Here is a 22,592-nt window from a genome sequence, read left to right on the forward strand (position 1 = left end):
TCAGCTGGTAGTTGTAAACAGAAGTTTGGAAACTTTGCACGTGACCAGTTCAGCGGGTCAGTTGCCAGATGAAGTCTGGTGGTTCCAGACTCAACGTAGCAATAGTTGCAAAAAGTAAGTTCCGGTAATAGATTATTTTAAATAGCTCCTATGCCCTAACATTGTTAACATATTATTCTTGGAAAAGCTTTCTCAATGTTAAATATTGCATTGACGAAAAATGCGTTAAAACTGAGAAAAGACTTTGCCTTAATAATGTGATAGTGTTCTTAAAACAGTTTTAAAATGTCAGAATATCGAGTTATGATAAAGTTAGAGGAACGTTTTAAAACATTTTATATTAAATATTTCTACAACGGTTGAAAAATGGTGCATCGTAACATCCACAAAAATTTTTATAAAACGACACAAGACGTCTGCCCGAATATATGTGTTATAATAGGTTTTAAATACATGACAATGTCGCGTTATATGAGGGTCAGCAGAAGATTCTCAATGAATATTATAACAATATTATAGCAATAATATAGCAAATAGTTTATAGCATGTAAAAGGCTCTTTTGTGAATGTTTTGACGCAACAATTTTTTTCAAATGTTATAAAAATGTTTCCCCAAATATTACACCAATAGGGCATCTGTATATAAAACGTTAAAAACATTTTTGTGACTGCTGCGTTGTTTATTTGGTGCCCCAACCGTTAACCATCCGGCAACTTAGAGGGGAACTCAGCTCCTGTTACATTATTCACAGTCTTCCACAAGACACTGTAGAAAAAAGGAGAAGAAATTATAATAATTAAGGGCTTATTTCGACGTTTTTACAGAAAAAGTGGACCTTTTCATTCGGATTGGCATTTTGACACATTAATGTAAACCAATTTAACAACATCAAAGACGAGAGGGCGCAAGACCACTAAAAACACCGGGGTTCCATATTCTTGTCTTATATATCTAGCCTTTATTGACTATTGAAATAACCTCATGAGCTGGTACTTCCGACTTAACAATCAATTCAAGTTACAGATCAAATGACTTTCGTTTTCGTTTCTGAACAATAGACTTACAAAAATTGAAAAGATAAATAAAAAGTTCCATAGCTCTGAACCCTCTGAATAGTGCTAAAACGAGCGACGCCCAGTTTTTAAACCACCCTGGGTTTTTTTGTGTCAGTATTTTTTTTTTCCTGTTTTTTTTTTATCTTCTTTTTTTTTCTTTTTTGCTATTTCAGTTTTAAAATTTGATGCACAGATTTTGGGTTTACTGAATTTAGTGCTAAATTTTATAAAGTAGGTATGCTCTAAACTGTGCCAGCATTTTTTACTTCTGGATTGTACCGGGGGCACTCAAGTGACAGGTACCTACCGGCGCGGCGTCGCGAAGTAGGGGCCTATCGGGTACAAAGCCTTATTTTAAAAAAGGGGTCATTGGGTACAAACAAAATAAAAAAGGCGGGTCATTGGAATAATATTTTGAAAAAAGGGGGTTATTGAGTATAAGATTTCAAAAAAAGGGTAATCGGGTAGAAATTTTTGAAAAATGGGGCAAAATTTTGAAAGTTTCGGCATAATTTTGAAAAAAAATTGTGCACGTTTTAAAAGTTTCGGCATTATTTTTTGGCATTTTGATGATGCTATTCTAGAAAATCTAGAAAAACGGGTCATTGGGTAGCCGCAACTAAAAAAAGGGGGACATCGGGTATGACTTTAAAGAAAAGGGGGTCATCGGGTATAGTCGACTTCAAAAGAGGGGCCTATTGACAGGCACATACCGTCACTTCCAAATATGAGTGCCCCCGGGGGATTGTAGTGAACTCCATTGAGAAATTTTGGATAGATAATAATTGATATAGCATAGAAAATGTGTGATATTATAACTCACAAAAAGCATCCATACGAAGATCCATGGAGGAAAAATAAGAGTGATGAAACAGTGTAGTGCATGGTTAACAACTGATTCTGCCTCTGCCCTAGCGTTATAGAGATAAAAACATAAATATTCGTCAGATACACAGTAAATGACTTACATATATGAAGAGCTTATTTCCAAACCGTGTTAAGTCCACAAACACATGTTTCTGATGGATGCACCATTACAAAGCAAACAGTGGATGGATACCCAGTAACAATACTGTGTGAGGCCTTTGGTTCCCAAATGAGAACAATAATCTGCATATTGTCGTGCAGCATTTTTATGGTAAATAATAGCTTGTTGACTTGTCAAAGTAATTGTGATTGTATCACACAAGTAAATGAGAAACATGTGGTTGTGGACTTAACACGGTTTGGAAATAAGCTCTTCATATATGTGAGGGACAATGTCGTGAAAGGTCTATTTTAGTATCATGACAAAGAACCTTTAATCTAATCAAGTTAACGTACAAGCCATCAATATGTGACTTTACCATCAAAATGTGACTAATGCTGGTTTCATACTTTCCTGCCGCTTGCCGCTTTGCCGCTCTGAAGATGAGTTTACTTCACTGCGCAATCTCACTAAAAACGCTAGCGGTGACCAGCGGCAAGCCGATATATCGATCACTCCACCGCTTTGCCGCGGCGGCAGCACCGCTGGGAGTTGAATTCAAGTCAACTCGGAGCGGTGCCGCTCTGACGTATGAGAACAAAATACGATTTTGGAGCGGTGCTGAGCGGCAAGAGTAGCTTTCAGAGTCAAGCCGCTGCCGCTTAGCGGTGTGCCGCTCCGCTTGCAGAAAACTACAAGCGGCATGATGAAGCGTCATGCCGCTCAGCGGCAAGCGGCAGAAAGTATGAAACCAGCTTTAAAGGTCTGTGACCAGAGTCTCATCCACTTTGTTTTCGATGCTGTGAACAAAAACGTGTAAAAAGGTGGGAATCACCACTGGAAGTATGTACGATTCTATGGGTATTGTTATACACATTTATGCTTCACATATCAAAACAGCTGTGGTTGTTTGATTGCATGTAAAACGGCGTCATTTTTAAGAAATGTTGAACAATGATGGCGCTATTGATCTTAAATCTTGTTTGCATCTTTACAAGGAGTAGACACTTGTATAATGGCATTAAAACATCAGCAAAAAGACTAACAAATGGCAAGGGAATTTTCAAACAACTTTTTATCGTGAAATGAAAGGTATAACTCATATTATTTGGCTAATTTAAATATAAAATATATGTAAATAGTGCCCTCAATTTGCACACAAATGTACATTTTACAGAATAAAATTTACCACAAAAAAGCAGAAAAAGATGAATAATTTGAAAGAGAAACTAAAATCTATGTTAAAATTGCTACACAATATATCTGTATATATACAGTTTATTAGTGCGATAGCTGTTGGTATTATTCAAGTCTGAAATAATTGAACATTATAAAATGTTTTAGAACAATTAATAAATGATCACATCAAACAACCGTGTACTAACAATACAACTCAACATTTGAAAATATCTCAGACGACATCTCAGAACTGAAATGCATCCGAGATGAATAGAACAGGGGCATTATCGTCAAAAATCTATGGTTATACTTACTTTCTATCATCATCGTCTCGCTGTGGAGGAGGCTGGTTACCCGAAATATATACTGGAGGGGGTGGGTATGCTTGCATTGGATATGCCTGCTGGTTTGGATATCCGTATCCCTGTGGGAGTGCATATAAGTATGAAAATGTTACAATCGTATAATTTGGGGAAAATTTCAAAGAAAATTGTCGAAAATTAAATGCCCAACATGAAAAAAAAGAATGGGCGCCTATTGTAGCATGTAAAATAGCTTGAAATATATATGGATAAACATTTACCTTTTTAAAACAATATTAATGTAACCAAAGAAAGACTATGAAATACACGTATTGCAGTGGGAGAGGTGTAAAATGGTACTGGTCACAAAATGGTTTCAAATAAAAGGAATAAAGCTCAGGTTCATTAATGTTAGGTAATCATGGTGCATCGTGTTGGGGAGGGGTGGTTGGAGGCTTGGAGCAGAATTATTCTATTCAGAATATACCTAATATTTAATTATTGATTGTGCAAATCGTTTCAGTACAACCTCGTATAAAGAATTGATGAACAGTCACGTCCCTGTTCCAAACTAATGCATGAACCTGAAATACAGGCTCTCTCCACACTAGTGGACACCACCCACCAAGTGTTTCTAGGATCCCTATAGATAAGATTCATTTTAATGCTAATATATTGCACATGCTAAGGAAGCCTGGTTAACGTTTTGAAATTTCATTTTAGGGAAATGGGACTAGGCAAATTTATGTATGGCGTAGGGAAGAGTGGGCACTTTCTACCGCAAAAATTGGGAATTGACAACGTGAAAACGTAGCCCAAACCCACCCAAACCTGAGCGCTATCAATATTGGGCGGAAATTAGAGTACTTTTATTTCGCCCAATAGTGAGTGTTTCCAGGTGTCAATTCGAATACATATGTAGAGCGCTGTTGCAAAAGCCCTTAAATCCACTTTTGGCTGAAATTGAGTTATTGTTATGACATTATCGTGTTGGTAAAAATACACATTTTGGTGGTTGTTTGACTTTAATTCCACCTTCCCTTCCGGAGATATCGTATATTTCCCGTTTGGAAAATCTTAGGGAATTTCCGGAAATTTGAACTTAAAATCAATATAGAATTTTAGGGAGACAATTTTTTACCGGAATTAGTCGGAACAATCCGGAGTTACCAGAATTAGTCGGAACAATCCGGAGTTATCAGAATATGTCGGAACAATCCGTAGTTATCGGAATTAGTCGGAATAATCCGGAATTAGTCGGATTAATTTGGAGTTATCGGAACAATCCGGACTTAATGGAGTTAGTCGGAACAATGCGGAGTTCGAGGAATTAGTTGGAACAACCCGGAGTTATCAGAATTAGTCGGAACAAGATAGAGTTATCGGAATAGTTTGGAACAATTTGGATTGAATTGTAGAAATTAGCCAAAACAATATGTAGGCCTAGTTGGAATTAGCCAAAACAAATCCAGATTTTTGGATTTAGAACAATAAAAATTAGAAGGAAACCTTTCTCTATCCCATTTTTTATATGGCATGAAAATTTCCAACATAAAATCTTTCCTTAAAAAGGCAATTCGATCTCATTATTATGTTATCTATAGGCCTATTACAAGCTAGTTGCTATATGTAGTGACCAGAATTCCAGGGTCTGTGCTGTGGCATATATGGCTGACCTAATGATGAAACTCCCAATGGGGGTAGACGTGTGCCTCAGAACAGTAGTAGAGACTTCAGCTTCATGATCTACATTTTAAACCACACAGAGCACCGACCCTTTTTTGAGCTTTGGGGTTTAGTTTGTGCTGGTTGAGGATAAGCTTTGGCATAACAGGATCTTCACTTCAGACTTCAATGTAGATAGGCCTCAAATAATAAAAGCCTAGGGTTCATGTGGTCTCATACTCAGATTTGCAACTGACTAGGCCCCACTGTATCACAAACGCTGCAGTGTAACAGCTTCTTACCATGCAGCTCCATGCTTATTGCTTCTCCATTATCCATTTTAAATAAAATTATTCTTCTTTCCCAATAACTCATTGTTTACACAATATTCAATGATTAGATAGCTTATGGACTTTTAAAAACACTATTAAAGACTGTTAATATAATAACTAGTGTACACACATTCCATTATCATGTTACCATGTTAACCTCTGGCCCCTAGCTCGCCCTATTTGATCTTTTGTAGTTAAAAGTGGGAAATTTGAACTGGCTGTGTACTTGCTAGTATTTACATGTTAGCCATACTACACAGCATAAACATTATTTACACATGCACTGTAAAATTATTTTACAGTGCATACTAAAATTTATAATAAATTATCTGATGAAGTAAATACAAAATCCTGGTACAAAATCTATATAAAGAACATGGTATGGTGGTTATAATTATTTGATTTTGAAATACACTGCTTCTGGCTTTGCTTAAAATATATGTTTAGAGCCCAAAAACAAGTTTATACTGTTTGACACGCAAAAGTAGTATAGTGATGAAATTCCTAAGTGTTGTTGTTGTTCCTGATTTTCCTGTCATTGTTTTTGGACATGCTATATATAGTATACAGCTATGACAATGGTGACATTTACGCATAATAGAAGTTAATTTGTTCGCAGATGGATTGTACCATGGAAGAAAGACACCCAAAGACATTAAAAAAAAAAAGAAACTGCCAAGAGTGGCCCAATTAACTTGTTTTCTGGATTTAAAGTTAATTGAGAATAGTGTTTGAGTCTGAACTAGTAATGAAATCAAGGAACATTTTTCTGTTATCCAAGATGTTACTGATTCCACTGTATATAACATTGTTGTCTTGATCTCTTTTATTTTTTTGGTTAAAAGCGAAATTGAAATTGTAGGCCTTTTATATGCATGGGGATTGCAGGGAGGTATAAGGATAATTTACTGGGTTGGCAATTTAATCTATTTTTGCCCTCAAATTAGGGAAAATAATTTACTGGGTGGGCAGCAATAATTAATGGCATCCAGGTGTTTGGATTTTTGGAAATGTAGACCTGGTTTTGTGTGAAAGTTGGCTTTGATGTAAAAAGTGGACTTTACCCCCCCCCCCACCCTATGCATCTTATAGGCCTATATATATATAGATATTTAACATATTCATGTTACAAAAATTATATATCGTATCGTATTCACTTTGGACATTTAAAAATCTTACACTAATTATCACTCACCATTACTCATATAGAGAAAGTTATATAGATGGGAAGGGTAATGTTTTTATCCGGTATTTTACAGTGAAATAATGTTTTGCCTTTTACTCTGTAACTTCTTTGTCACAGACAAATATCACTCATATGATAAATATAATTTTGCCTGTTTTGGATGAATGGCATTTTCTAAAATGTATTGAAATTATTTGATAAGAATATGAAAATGTGTTACTATATATAAAAAAAACTATTTCTAAAATGTATACATAAATTATTGCAAAACCAAGTATTTGTCCAGGTATTTACTACTAATTTCAATATTTGCAAGTATTTCCCAGTATCAGAGATGCTGCCTTTCCTTCTCATGTCTGAATTCCTTCTTTTATTAAGTCAAAATGTCCGTACTTTTAATTATCTTTAGCTCATTTTTGAGACTTTTTATCCAAATTTACACATTGTTACAAGCTATTCCTATAGCATGCACTCTCAGAAAAAAGGTGCTACTTAGAACCTTTTTTGTCCTGTATGTAGAACCCTAAGCAGTAATAAGGTTCTAAAAAGAACCTTAAAACTAGGTACTAAAATCCATTGGGTGTCAATTGGGTTCTTTCAACTTCTTTGTAGAACCAAAAAAGGTTCTGTAGCCAAGAAAAGGGTTCTTTGTAGAACCTTAAGCTTGAAGAACCCTTAAGGAATCTTAAAGAAAGAACCCTCAAAGGGTTCTTAGTAGAACAGAAAAAAAAGTTTTTTATCCAAGAAAATTATTTTTTAGTACCAAAAAGGGTTAACACTACGTTTTACTTTTCTTAACTTTGTGACGAGTCCCTGAATGAATGAATTATTTAGAATATCCCCAGGCCTATTTAAATCTTTAAGGTTCTTTATAGAACCTATTTAAATCTTTAAGGTTCTTTATAGAACGTTTTAAGGTTCTTTTTAGAACCTTATTACTGCTTAGGGTTTTACATACAGGACAAAAAAGGTTCTAAGTAGCACCTGTTTTTTTCTGAGAGTGTGTGTAAATAATTTTTTGTTATGTTGAATCTTTGTTTTCCATATACCATGTATACATTTCCTAAAAGCTCTTTTGTTACTTTTGACGAGATGGTGCCGGTGGTAATACTAATTCCAAAACTGCTCAATATAAGTAGTTATAAGTGACCCTTCCTGCATTCTTATAAATACTGTATTCAAAATTAAAACACTAAATAAAATATGAAGCTACCGGTATTGAGGATGAAAGGCTTTTTAAAATACTTATTCAATTGAATATGTCGGTCAGCAGACAACAGTGTGAGACAAGAAATATTATTGCCCAATACGCACTGTATACAATATGGAATGTCATAACTTCATGCATCTTGATCTACATACTATATACATGTAGTAGATATAAATAGCGTTTGAATTACGCGGCCCTGTGGTGAACCTGGCTAGGGGTCAAAGGCTAATAGCATTTTCAGAGCTAGTGTAACCATATACCATGGTAACATGTGTAAATACTGGGGTATATTATAAATGAAATGTAAATTTCCCTTTTCATGTGATGAAAGAAATAACGTTTGAAAATATAACATGTATGCCTATAATCCCTACAAAAATATTGGGCAAAAGAACATCTGTAAGTATATTGCACTGTGTTTTTCTAATATTGGGAGTTTTACTATTGATGATAAATCAAATGGCACAGACAATCTGAAGAAAATAATATTAGACTAGACTTGAATTAGTACTGTTTTGTATTCATGAATTTCATATAGGTCTTACTTAGTTATGTCAGGAAAGTTGAACTTTCCTGGTTATGTGTAGGTCAAGAGTAAATAATATATGTTGTTGCTCTTCTGGGCCAATTTTTAACTTGTTGTTGACCACCATTTTTCAACTGCCTCTCATCAAATGATCCCCGGAATTGATCCTTCAATCAATTAATTTCGCGTCCACTCCTCAATTTCTGGGATCAGTCCATATTTTTTTCTCTATTTACATATTTAATTTTAATGTTAGGCCTAATGTTGATAAACAAGTTAAATTTTCACCATGAATCACTTGCAAGTATTTTTTGTAGAACTTTAAAAGAGTCTAACCCTTGGCCTTCATATTAAATATAAAAATAAGGGCCTCATCATTTTCCTGTTAGATACTGAAAACTGCTAGCACTGTCAATATCACATGGAAACTGCAGTATTTTTTTCATTTAGCAAAAAATAAATAAATGTTGGGACATGAAACAAATTGTCAAATTATGTAGCCTCACCAAACACAGCCCCCCCCAATTTCTGATAATCCAAAAAGTACTTTTCTTCAAATATTTCCTCCTAAAACTTTCCATGGCTTTTTGAAAAAAAAAATCCAAATTTCGTCAACTTTTATATTTTGACCTCATCGTCCCCACTCCGACGGAAAGACCTAGCTCATTTTGATAAAATGTTTCCCGTGACTCTCACACCCCCTCCTAAACCTGTCAAATCCTTCCATTTGTTCACCATGTATCCCAATGTGTTATTTTAAAAGGCTTATTTCTAGCTCTATGATTACATTCTTGTTAAACTTCTCCTCCTACCCCTCATACAGCCCTCCAACCACCACCCTATGCAGATGCACCCATGTCAATGCATATGGGCTTATCCCCAAAGTATTCTTGGGCGGAGTCATCTTCCACAGCATGGGCACATTATCATTTTTACTGTAGTGGGGTACTGGGGGTGATTTATGTCTGTGCAAGTGCCTGTTCATATATTGGTGAGGATGATCAAATCCACAGCCTATTCCCCACATCAAAATGTAGATTTTTGTTTGCATCAGTAGAAAAATTATTATCATTGACCCTATGAATGCTATGTGAAAGTGAAGACCTGAGCGCAAGTAGACTGTAAGTACAAAAATGATATATCGATCAATATTATAGACATTTGTGACGTGTCATGTCAAAAGGAGACACTTTTGGGCAGGTTATCAATTTTGAGGTGTTTACATATCTTAAATATAGAGATATTTTGCTCCACAACGCCGTTTTCCCCAATGAAATCGGACATTCCTAAGCGAAGATATTGAGTTCATAAGTTATGGTATTATAAAATTGGAAATTGAGATATCGGCCTTTAAAAATATTATTGACAATGTTGAGAATAGAAATTACCTTGAAAAATGTCTCAAAAAATACAAGATGCCAGTTATATTCCGGTCTGAAACTATCAGATAATATCTTAAACATTAATAGTATCACAAATTCACAACAAACCGAAATTGTGAAAAAAATCACCCCAGGCAGATTTTTGGCTATTTCTCCATTTACGATCCTGCCCAAAAGTGTCTCCTTTTGACATGACACGTCACATTTACTTGGTTGATATACAAAATGATTCTTCTTGCCTATACCCATGTACCTGAGAAGTATCAATGTAAAGCAGTATTCAGACTTTTTATTGTACGTACAATATTGTATGCAACATATCTACGTTGTTTAATCTATTGCCATTCTATTTCCAGTAATGTTTAAGTTCTAACAAATGTTTGATGACGTAAAATCGATAATATATTTCTACTAGATATTACATGTAACATATTATCGATTTTTCGTCATCAAACATTCGTTAGAACTTAAACATTACTGGAAATAGAATGGCAATAGAGTAAATAACGTAGATATGTTGCATACAATATTGTACGTACAATACTCGGAGTCTGTGGAGCGCTTCATGGCTTTTTTGCGGTTTCCAAATTAGCTTAGTTAAAAAAGTTTAAACAATCATATCTCAAGTTTAACTTTTCTTATTTCTAACCAACTTGAAATTGCTTACCGAGAGGAAGCTTTCTTCCAGTATTCTCTTGGACGTCTTCAGCCCCAATATCTCAAGATGCCAATAGGCCTATGAATTAAAGATGTGTTGTTTGAATTGGAATGTGCATGATGAGTGATTCTTAATGTTCTGTTAAAAATTGCTTGCTCCTCCCTTTCATTATACCAAAAAATCCTTACTGCCCTTTTTAACATGCTGAAAATTTTTGCCACGCCCCTGCCAAAAAATCGTTGCCCTTTGTTTACACATGTTAGATTTTGGGAACCCCAATTTAAAACCTGAAATTATCATGTGATGTGAGTGCATCAAAAGAACATTTTGCATATTTGAGCATTTCATGATATGTTTTACACGGCTTTTTAGGGTTTAATATCGAAATGGTGACAAATATCTGTGCCAAAAATCGCTCGCCTCCCCTTTTAGCCTGCCACTTTTCACCATTCTATGGGTATACATAATTATTGAACCACCCCTAAATGCAAGTGCACTGTGCACATTATTTTGGGCATAAAAGGTGAAAACCGCACGTCTGTGAAGAAATCGTACCATCCTGTAAATTAAAGGTGGGTAACCTGATTAACAATCTCATCCCCCACTTTCATCAAAAGGCTGATTTTGGTATCAGATCTAGATGAAAGCTCATATTTTCTCATAAACTTATTGGAATTTGGCGTTCCAAATTGGTATATTTCCGAAGAAATCGTCAAAAAACTGCAGAATTAGTCTCAAATATGGTATACCACATTTGAGACTAATTAGGCAGTTTTTTGATGATATCTTCGGAAATACACTGAGTTGGAACTTCTAACTTTAATATGTTTATGTGGAAAATAGGGCCTTTCACTTGAAATCAATATATTACATGATCATGATGATTATCATTTAAAATAAAAACACTGTAGACTACCAATATCACGCTGTATAAATGTCAGTAATTCCATTAGGATTATTAGTCACATTTACAAAAAACATTTACATGTTCCTTTTGCATGAGTGCTTGGAAGGGATGACATTTTATGTTATACATAAGTTTTTGATTAGAATTTTTTATATATTTAAATATAGGCCTATCAGGTCACCTTCCTTTAATTGTCAGGTCAATCAGGAGATATTGGTCAAATCAATACTTTGATGTAAACACATCATAGCAAACATGACAAACTTTATTGTGGAAGACCTAAATATTTCCATCAAAATGACGCGTTTGAATAACACCCCCCCATTTTCCTCGCCAATTCATCTGTGAACATTTGATGAGTGCATAAAAACCTGTATGGTATTTTGAGGGCAGTGAATGTGACACACGACCAGCACACGACTGGGCTATATAAATACTATCAATATTTCCCAATGGGACATTTACTCTAGGTCAAGACACTGGCTTGATTTTTATATTCCACAACTGACTAAACTTAACTCATTGACTGACTCATTGACTGGAAAGTAATTGTAGTATAGATTTGAAAATAGCTATGAAGTTAAGAAATGTAAATCAGTGTAAACATTGACTATATAGACAACATGCTCCTACTTTTCAAATTGATAAATATGATATTTACAAACGCTATATTACAAAAATACTAAACACCGAGCTGAAATTTAAAAAGGACATTTCAATTAAAATTGATGCAATTTTGGATTCACTACAGCTATATTTGACACCAAGGAAATACCAATAAGACAGCGTTCAAACTTTGACTTACATTTGGCGGACAAATGTGTGAAAAAAATGGGGTGAAAACAATAATTCTTGATTGTTTGTATGTTTCCAAAGATAAAATAGCATCTAGTTTCAGATTTTGGCACTTAAACCTCCCTATTTTTGTAAATATTTTGAGGGAAAAAAAATCAATTTTTGTCCGATTTTGGCCGAAAATTGCCGTTTTAGGTTGACAAAATTTTGACTTGCTAATTTCCTGTGAGTGTATGAACATGAACACTATATCAAATAGTGCCTAATTTTTTTATGCTAATTGGGTAACAACGGTACAATTTTAAAAGCATTGAATGGGATCCATATATTTCTATATTTTCGTAGCAGGAGTAGAAACTCAAAGGTTCGGGTGACAATTGATTTGGAAAAAAGCATGATATTCGCCTCATTTTCTATTTGAAAAGGCCATATCTCCACAATGGTATGAGCTATAGGGATGTTTTAAGTGTCATTTTGCTCAGTATATTTTTCAATAGCTAAATGGTGATATAACATTTAAGTAAGCTAGATTTACAGAAAAGAAAATAACTTGCAGTATGCTACCCCAACCCTAAGAATTGTGAGGGCATAAAAAAATTAATGGATTTTTGCTACCAAAACTTGCAGTTCACTAGACCTTCCTTTAAAATCATTACAACCACTTGACCTTAGAGTAGTCTATACTGTGTATGTATAGGCCTAGTGGTAATGGAAATGTAGCTGTGTAGCAATATACTAAAATTTCACATTACAATACTGTACATTAAACACAATATTGAACACAATTCAATAAACAGACACATTATGGAGGAAAATGCTGGAAGGTGTATGGCAGCTCTTCCGTTGATATTATAAGTTACCAAACAATGAAATTTGAAACCTAAATAAAAATGCAAGACAACAACCAATTTGAGACAGTCAATGATGATGCTCAATGAGGACAAATTAACTGAGTTTTATATTCAATAACCATAACTTAACATGAGACAATGGTGCTCAATCAGGACAAATTAATTATATTTTCAATACATATTACAAGTGAATCATTCCCCTTGCTCGTGTCAGATTATGTCAAATAATGCGTCTGCTGGCCCCATGGATAACACTGTTCTGTTTGTGCGTGCACAACCTATAGATAAGAAGTTTTATGGGGCAGAAAAGATCTATTTGCTATAGTAATTTTATATTAGCCTGACACCTCTTGCATATTGAGATAGGTAGGATATAATGTGATCAGATGGGCACAAGGATCCTCTCAGTAATAAGTGCTATCCCTTCATGCATTGCAGTGGATCTAAAAAACTGAAAATAACTAATAAGAGCACTCAGATATTGGGGCATGTGGATAGCTTCTGAAAATTTATTTAAAGCATTGAGCTTCTGTATTAAGGTGGCTGTGTACTCTCAGACATGCATGGAGTAAAAGTGCTATAACTTTGTAATTATTCACGCAAGACATATAAAAGTATACATTTTTTTATAAAGGCAGGACATCAATGAATATCAAAATAAATACAGATTTGGTGTTAAAAAAAAGGTACATCATAACAAAAAAACACTCTTCCCAAACATTTTTGTTTTGTTTTTTCTTAATCTTGGGGCACAGTATTCCAAAAACTGTTTTTTTAGTTTTTGATATTGTCCTTATTTTTTCTAAGTAAACACTATCCACTTGAAGTATGCATGTCTATTATAATGCTGCAATTTAATCTTTGTAAAGAAAATCTGATGTTGAAACAAAACGAGTTTATATGTTTCCTCATTCCTTTCTCAACAACACAATCATGTGTTCATCACGTCTTGTTTGTGCTCTATGATATTGAAACTGAAGAGATTATTCATCATTCCTCCTAAATTGATCAAGTAAAAATCCCATTGAAATGTTTGTGAAATGGGCAAAGCAGTGCACATTGCGAATATATAGAATCATGACCATGCCCATATGTAGCCCAGCTTGCTTGCGTAATGTTCCCAGCAAACACAAAAACGTTTTAAAACGTTTTAAATGAGTTATATTTTGGCTTTTGGTTTAGGTAAAAACGTTTTAATAACATTAAAATGTCGGGTTATATAAAGGTCATGATAATGTTTTAAAACGTTTTGTATGAAAACACACTGCAACAATATTTTTTAAATGTTTTCAAAAAATGTTATTGTAAACTATTTTTGCAAACATTTTTGCCAAATGTTGTGTCAATACTTAAATAACATTATGTTAAAATATTTGAACCCAGCAAACACAGAAATGTTCTTAAAATGTTTTTTTCAAAACCTTTTGATAGCATTTAAATGTCGGGTTATATAAAGGTCATGAAAACGTTTTTAAAACGTTATTGAAAATGTTTTGGGCAAACATTTTTCGCAAAATATTTTTTAAACCCCAAAATAACATTCTGTTTAGAATGTTTTGTATCAAGTTCTCAAGAATGTTTTTGGAATGTTATTAAAACGTTTTTATACCCTTTATATAACCCGACATTTAAATGTTTTCTGTAAAACATTTTTGTTTGCTGAGCAGTAGATTATCAAAAATGTTTTTAATGTTATGAAAACGTTTTATACTCTTAATATACCCTTTATATAACCCGACATTTAAACGTTTTCTGACAACCTTTTATAACCTTTTGCGAATGATGTCGAAAACGTTTTGTGTTTGCTGGGTTATGCCTTATTTGGCAGGTTAATTCGCTGTTCCCATCAACAATGTAATCCATTCTCCTCTGTCTTCAGCTGTTCACTTTAACCATAGACCCTGCTTTTTTAACTCCACAAGCGACGGTCTGTCCTTCATCAGGCATTTCCATTTTGCGTGTTCTTTGTTTCTTAATTCCTTCCCTCCTTCCGCTATTCCATCTATTCCAGTCCAATTCTTCTTTCTGATTGTATATAAATCTTATATGTCTTCTGTCTTTCCAAAGTACTGTTTTCTCCACACCCATATTTCGCAAGCTTCCAGTTTCATCACATGTATCCTCTTTCTGCAGTGTCCATGTCTCAGCTCCATGTCAGGCCACACTCCAAACTACTGACTTACTACAACTCGTATCTGTTTATGTCCTTCTTGTAAGCTTTGGAAAGCAGAGTTTTCTTTTGTTTGTCATGCCAGTCTTTGCTCTAGTCTTCGAGCTCTAGTACGACTCTTCCCATGCTGAGTTTATTGCTTTTTCTGCTGTCCATTTATGGTGATGCTTAAAATTTGGCCCACATCATGTCTCCACTACTTTGAACTTCTTTACATGAATTTTCATGTCATATTCTTTCAATCTTCCATTCAAGCCTTCCATCAATCTTTGTAGACCTGTACCATACTTGCTTGGCCATCTACAAATCGCTCATCATCCAATAACTCTCCTCCAAAACTACACACTCTTGTGTTCTCCCCATCCTATTTACTCTACATTATCATCTATCATCAATTAATAATATAATGCAGAAGAGATCAGGTACAGTCCTGGGTTATAGTAGACACCCTTGACACACTCCTCTCCCATCTACTTGGGTTTGAAACTCCTCTGCCACTTGTCCCATGTATTGTTAGGTTATTTAAAATATTCAGCCACTTCAGTCAAACATGGCCGACTCCAATCCCCTTCAGAATGTCAGACAATGGCTTACAGCTTCAGTTCACCCTGTCTAAGACTGCATGTCTAACTATTTGCTAACACAGGGTAGAAAAATAAAAACATGCTGAAGTATCAATCTCATTCATGCCCTTTTCCATACAGGAATGATATTTAACAAAGGCACCATTAATTAAGATAAATCTTCAATTTAAAATTGGTCACTGACGGACAAAATAAGTGTCACAGACGGACATTTTAATTTCAGGGGGTCTATTTTAAAGATGACTAATCTCTTGATGCTCAATCTTTGCAAAGAAACAAACATTAAGTGGTTGAACATATGTAAAGCAAAAGATGCATTCAGTTCACTTTCATTGATACTTTATTCACTACTGAAAATGGTGCTTGGTGTCAGGAATATTGGTCCCCAGCCATTTTGAGACACTTTCAGGGGGTCTATTTTAAAGATGTACAATCTCTTGATGCTCAATCTTTGCAAAGCTACTAACACTAACTATAGTTAAACATATATATAAAGCAACAGATGCATTTCGTTCACTTTCATTGTTGCTTGATTCACTACTGAAAATGATACGTTAATCTATTGAGGACTGTGAATTACCTTCAATATTGGTACACAGTCATTTTGGGGCAATTTTAGGGGTCTATTTTAAAGATGAACAATTATTTGATGCTCAAATTTAAACACACATGGTTAACACAAATATAGTAAAACCAAGTTAGAGTTCTTTTGATGTTTTATTTGTAAGCTGTCGAAATATAGGCCATTGTACTAAAATTTGTGATGAAATGTCCGTCCGTGACAAAAATTCTGTCCGTCCGTGACAAAAATGGACATTTGTTGTCATAACTAAGAAAAAGTTTGGAGTTGCAAGATAATTTTTCTATGGCAATGTGCAGTTACTGGAGCTGCTTCAACTAAGGGGTAAAAAAATAACAATTTTAAAAGTTGCTACTCTGGTTAGCATTTGTGTCCGTCCGTGACACCCAAAAGTGTCCGTCCGTGACAAAAGTTGTCACATTCTCCTGCAAAAGATGAAGCGTGTTTCCAATATCTGTGTATCAGGTAATCAAACCATGTATCTTGGCTATTATTTGTCCTGGAAAGTATTGGTAAGTATTGATAGTTTAGATAGAAATGACAAAAGAGTACTAAAAAGTAGGGGAACCTATTTCTATCTCGTCCGTCCGTGACGCAAACATTTCTTTTGTTCTATTTTTAGTAACCATGGTAACAAATCATACCTGCCAATTTTTTAAAATTTTCAATAGGGCTAATGATACTCTTCATCATAAAACATAAAACAATGAAGTAAATGTCAGCAGTTGTTTTTACCAGGCTGCTTTTCTATCAATTTTGAAAATGTCTGTGCTCATGGGTATTATAAATGCATTAATCATGACAGGTTTTTGGACAATATCAATATCGGACAAAACACTCGGAAAGTGTTTTTTATGTTTGAGTGGTTGGGTGTACCTTAATTTTGTTGGTGTCCCCGTATGTGTGCAATGAATGTGTGCGTATGTTAATGTTGGGTGTGAGGGGCGGGCGGGTGTAGCGCACATGTGTACTGTTTGTATATTTTGTGGTGTGTGAGGTTGGGGTATGTGAGTTTGTTGATGGAGTGTCGTAAGTTGATGGGTTGTGCAGGGTAGGGGTACGATATCCCATTGAATTAGACCTATCAATGCATTATTTCAGTGTAACCGTAACCCGTAACCTCCTTGGGGGAATAATACAGAACATGAAATGCTTTATGCATGGCTGGGTGTGTCATTTTGGGTGCCCAGATGTTTTGTGTACAGGGTTGTGCGCGTGCACCCCTATATGACATGTCAGCTTGAATTTTTAATCACAATAAACATACAGAGATAATTGATAAAAAAAAGTGTGCCATTTTTCAGAAATAAAAGATACTTTAAATGATGTTTGTGTGTGTGGAGTGGGTATTGGGTTGTCAACTTGTCTGTTGGGGTGACGGGTGGGATGGATGTATGTGTGTGTGTGTGTGGGGGGGGGTGAGGTGCGACCGGTGTTGGGGTGACAAGTGGGGAGGTGAGTGTTTTGGGCCCATGTCCCTGGGTATGTTTAGGGGTGCATGATGTCCCTGTGATGGTTTGTTTAAATTGCCTAAACTCATTGGGATTCAAAATTTTGAATTAGGCCTATATGGACTTATTTGGAATATTTGGGAATTAACATGAACTTTTAGGGACTTACGGGATATATTAGGAGTTCAATTGGAATTAGTTTGAATAATACGGACTTACAGGGATTTACCGGACTTATTTTGAGTTACTCAGAATTAGAGGGATACTTGGGAATTAAATGGACTTACTGGACTTATTAGGAGTTATTTGGAATTAGTTCGGAATAATATGGACTTATAAGGACTTAACGGACTTATTTGGAGTTACTCGGAATTCCAGGAATATTTGGGAATAATATGGACTTATAGGGACTTACCGGACTTATTCGGAATTAGTTGGGAATAATATGGACTTACAGGGAACATTTAGGAATTACTGGAATAATGGGAATTACACCCTGTCATGGGGCCTATTTGGAAAGCATTAGTCAAGTTACACAAAGTAGTGCAAACAAATGAGCTCAAATTTGGGGTTTTCTAGAAAAGGGGTAAATTTATTTTGTTGCAAAAGCCCTTACATCCACAAAAGGCGCGACATAAAAGAAATAATAAAATAAACACATTTTTTTAGTTTATATTCATCAACACTTTTATATCCAAACCCAAATTGAATCAAATCGAACAAGTAATACTTGCACAGTTAAAAAAAGCTGTTTTTCTCAAAAAGTCAAAAAGTGGATGTATACTGCCCTTTAGAATTAGAGTAAAGAACAAATTAAAAGAGTACCAAAGTACAAAAGCAACGTAAACAAGTTCCGGAGAGAAGAGCAGAGACAATACATCAAATAAAGATACAAAACCAAGATATATAAAGGAGAGAAAGAACAGAAATAGCAGGAAAAGGAAACAATCAAGTAAAAAAGATGAAAACAATAACACTATTCAAAGAAGTAGAGAATACAGGAAAATGAAAACAAGCAAGTAAAAAGATGAAAACAATAATACTATTCAAAGAAGTAGAGAATACAGGAAAATAAAAACCGAAAGTGAGAAAGAAAAGACATAATAAGTGAAAGAAAGAAGAATAAAGCAATTTTAAATTTACAATGAAACACAATTGGAATGGAAAAATGAAAGAGGTATGAGGAAAGGAAAATAAATGAAATGAAGCAAAAAATTGCATTGTTCAAAATGGTATCGTATTGTCCGTTCAGAGAAAGATGTACATAAAGGCTATCAACTTTCTACACTATTGTTTATATTATCTATTAAAGTTTTGGTCTGTAAGAAAAGATAAGAAATGGGATAAATCCCCTTCAGAATCTTTTTTTATCTTTCAATATTTATTGATTTTTATTCAGAAACAAGACGGAATTAAGACAATTAACAACAAATCACACATAAAAAAACAGAAGAAAAAAAAAAAAAAAAAAAAAAAGCAAAAATGGTTAGTAATTGGTTACACAAATTATGCAGTCACTTCTACCCAGTCACAATAATTATTACATGTACCATGCATGTACATGTATGCACAAGGTCACAAAGTAATCTAGAGACCTAGTCTACAAACTTTTATAAACAAAACAAAAATACCACAAATCTAGATGTCAAATCTCCATTTCCGAAAATGGCAAGAGAGTTTGTTTTTCTTTTTAGCAATGAAGTATTCAGAATCTCTGTTTATCTTAATAAAAGCCTTAAGACCAATTGTGTTGGGAGTTTTATTTTGAAATTTACACACATAGATATAGTATTTGACACTCAAGAACAAGTATGTCAAAAACATATCATCGGGCACCCCAAAAATTTTATCAAAGGTTGAAATATCAAAATCAATATCATCTTTATTTTTAATAGTTTTAACAATATCTTCCCAAAGGGGTTTGATTTTCTCACACTCACAAAAAACATGGGAAATTGTTTCAGGCATTTTATTGCAAAATGCACAATCTGGAGAATCCCTCCTTTTAATTTTGAACAAAAAATCATTAAATGCAATGGCTTTGTGGAAGATTTTGAAATAAAATGAGCGAAATCGAGAGTCAATTGAACATTTAAAATTACGAAGATGAATGTGATCCCATTCCAAGTCCTCAGGGTCATCCATAAACTCATTCCAAAAACAAATACGTTTTTCAGGAACACATTTCTCAATCATAATAGAATAGGCATGCCGAGGAATCTTTGGAGCTTGGATAAGGTTATCAACAAGTTTATCAAAAATTTCCGCACTAGAAATTTCAATGTTTGGACCATCGATCCATGAAGCAGGAACATTTTTCATTAAAAAATTAAATTTCTTCCTGTCATGATTCGAAATATCAAAATCAAGAATTAATTCTTCAAATAATTTACTACCTGGGAGGGGAGGGTTGAGTAAATCATCAACATACACAATACCTTTATCACACCAGTCTTCATAGTAAAAGTACTGTTTAGATTTTGAACGAATGTTTCTATTAAACCAAAGAGATTGGCAGGCACCAAGCTCAGAGAAGGAGTGCCAAAGTTGAAATTAACCGCACTTTCACGGTAAATATACCAAGTTCTAAGGGAATCAGCTAATTGGGTACAATTAATCTTATTTAAAACACTTTCAGGAGCATATGATTTCCATAAAATATCACCATACATGCGATCTAATGCAGATAACTCAATTGTTTTCCACAGACTGTTAAAATTATTATCAAGCAGTAATTTAACCCAATACATTTTTTGAGCCAAGGCAAAAGTGTAAGGGTCTATCATACGAAGGCCACACAGAGAAAAATCATTGCACACACATTTTCTTCTGACTCTATCATTTCCACCATTCCAAATGAATTTAAAAAACAATTTGTTAAGGTCTTTAAAAAAAGAATTGGGAATTTTAATACTCAGAACTGAAAAAAGATAGAGCAGCTGAGGCAAAAGAAGTGTTTTAATAACGCAAACTTTTCCTATCAAAGAAAGGTTTCTAGCGCGCCAGCAATTTAAGGTTCCTCGATCTGTTTAAGCTTAACCTTATAGTTGAGATCAAACATTGACTTAAAATTCAAGGAAAAATTAATACCCAAAGTTTTAAAATCTCTAGTTTTCCAAAGAAGACCTTGCCCAGAAAAGGGACGATTTAAAGAGCCTTTCATTGAGCCAATCCAAATAGCTTCAGATTTAGTGAGATTGATCTTACAGCCAGAACAAGTCGCGAATCTTTGTAAAGTTTCTAAAATGTTTTTAAAGGAACTAGGCGAGCCATCCAGAAAACAAGTTGAGTCATCTGCTAACAAAGAAATTTTTAACTCTCTCTCTTTAACAGGAATACCTTTAATATTAACATTCTGGCGAATGGCAAGAGCCATTGTTTCAATAACCATCAAGAATAAATAAGGAGAAATAGGACAGCCCTGAAAAATTCCTTTATCCATTGTGATGGGTTTTGTGAAAAACCCATTATTGACCACATAACTTGTCCTTTGAGAATAGAGAGTTTTTATCCAGTGAATAAATTTTTCACCAAAATTAAAATGTTTTAAAACTTGAAGCAAAAATTCATGACTGACACTGTCAAATGCCTTTTCAATGTCTAAAAGAAGGATTGCCCCTGGAATTTCATTGACATCAGTATATTCAATTATGTCCATAATTAAGCGAATATTATTACCAATATTTCTTCCTTTAAGAAAGCCAGATTGATCAGGATTAATGAGCTGGCTCAAGTACTTTTTTAACCGATTTGCCAAAGTTTTCGCAAAGATTTTATAATCAACTGTCAACAGTGAAATGGGCCTATAGTTTTTAATATAAAGGGGGTCTTTTTCTTTCTTCGAAAGTAAGGTAATAATACCATTTCTTTGAGACTGAGACATGACACCATTCTCCATAGAGAAATTAAAAGAATTAAACAAGATATCAGAAATATCAGGCCAAAACACAATATAAAATTCAGTTGGTAAACCATCATAACCTGGAGTCTTGTTTTGATTCATTGAAACAAGCGTATTATACAATTCCTGCTTTGAAATTGGCTGATCAAGGAGTTGTTTATAATCATCATCTAATTTAGGAATATCAATATTTTCAAGGAACTCCTCAATGTTACCACTGACAGTTTGCCCATTGTTTTGATTGGAGTAAGTGTCTGAAAAAAGCTGTGAATTTCATTCATAACTTCAGATGTGTTAGAAATTAAAGAATCACAATCATTCTTTATCCTCTGAATGTTTTTCCTCTCAGAAGATCTTTTCTCCAAGTTACAGAAATACTTTGAACTTTTCTCACCGTCTTCCATCCAACGAGTTCGAGAACGAATAATAAGACCTCTTGTTTCAAAATCCAAAATTTTGTTCAACTGGGCTTCAAGTTGATCTAATTGAGAAATTAAAGAATTGTTGGATGTATCCACACTAATTTGGTTTTTGACCTTTTCAATTTCGTCCAAAATCTTTTTTTTCTCAGCATTTCTTTCTTTCTTTTTTCTTGCACTATACTCCATACATACACCAGTGATTGTACACTTTAAAGCATCCCATAAAATATTAGGATTACAATCAGCATCCTTATGAATATTTTTAAACTCATCAATTTTCTCTTTCACCAAATTAACAAAATCAGCATCATGATGCAAAAAATTACAATTAAGTTTCCAGAACCCAGGTCCTTTAGCAGGTTGGCCATCATTAAATTGCAAAGTTACAACTGAGTGATCTGACTGAACACCAGGAATAATTTTTGAATGGAGGCAGTTATTGACTAAATTATCAGATACCAGAAAAAA

Source organism: Amphiura filiformis, chromosome 12, assembly GCF_039555335.1.
Source record: "Amphiura filiformis chromosome 12, Afil_fr2py, whole genome shotgun sequence".
Taxonomy (NCBI): Eukaryota; Metazoa; Echinodermata; class Ophiuroidea; order Amphilepidida; family Amphiuridae; genus Amphiura; species Amphiura filiformis.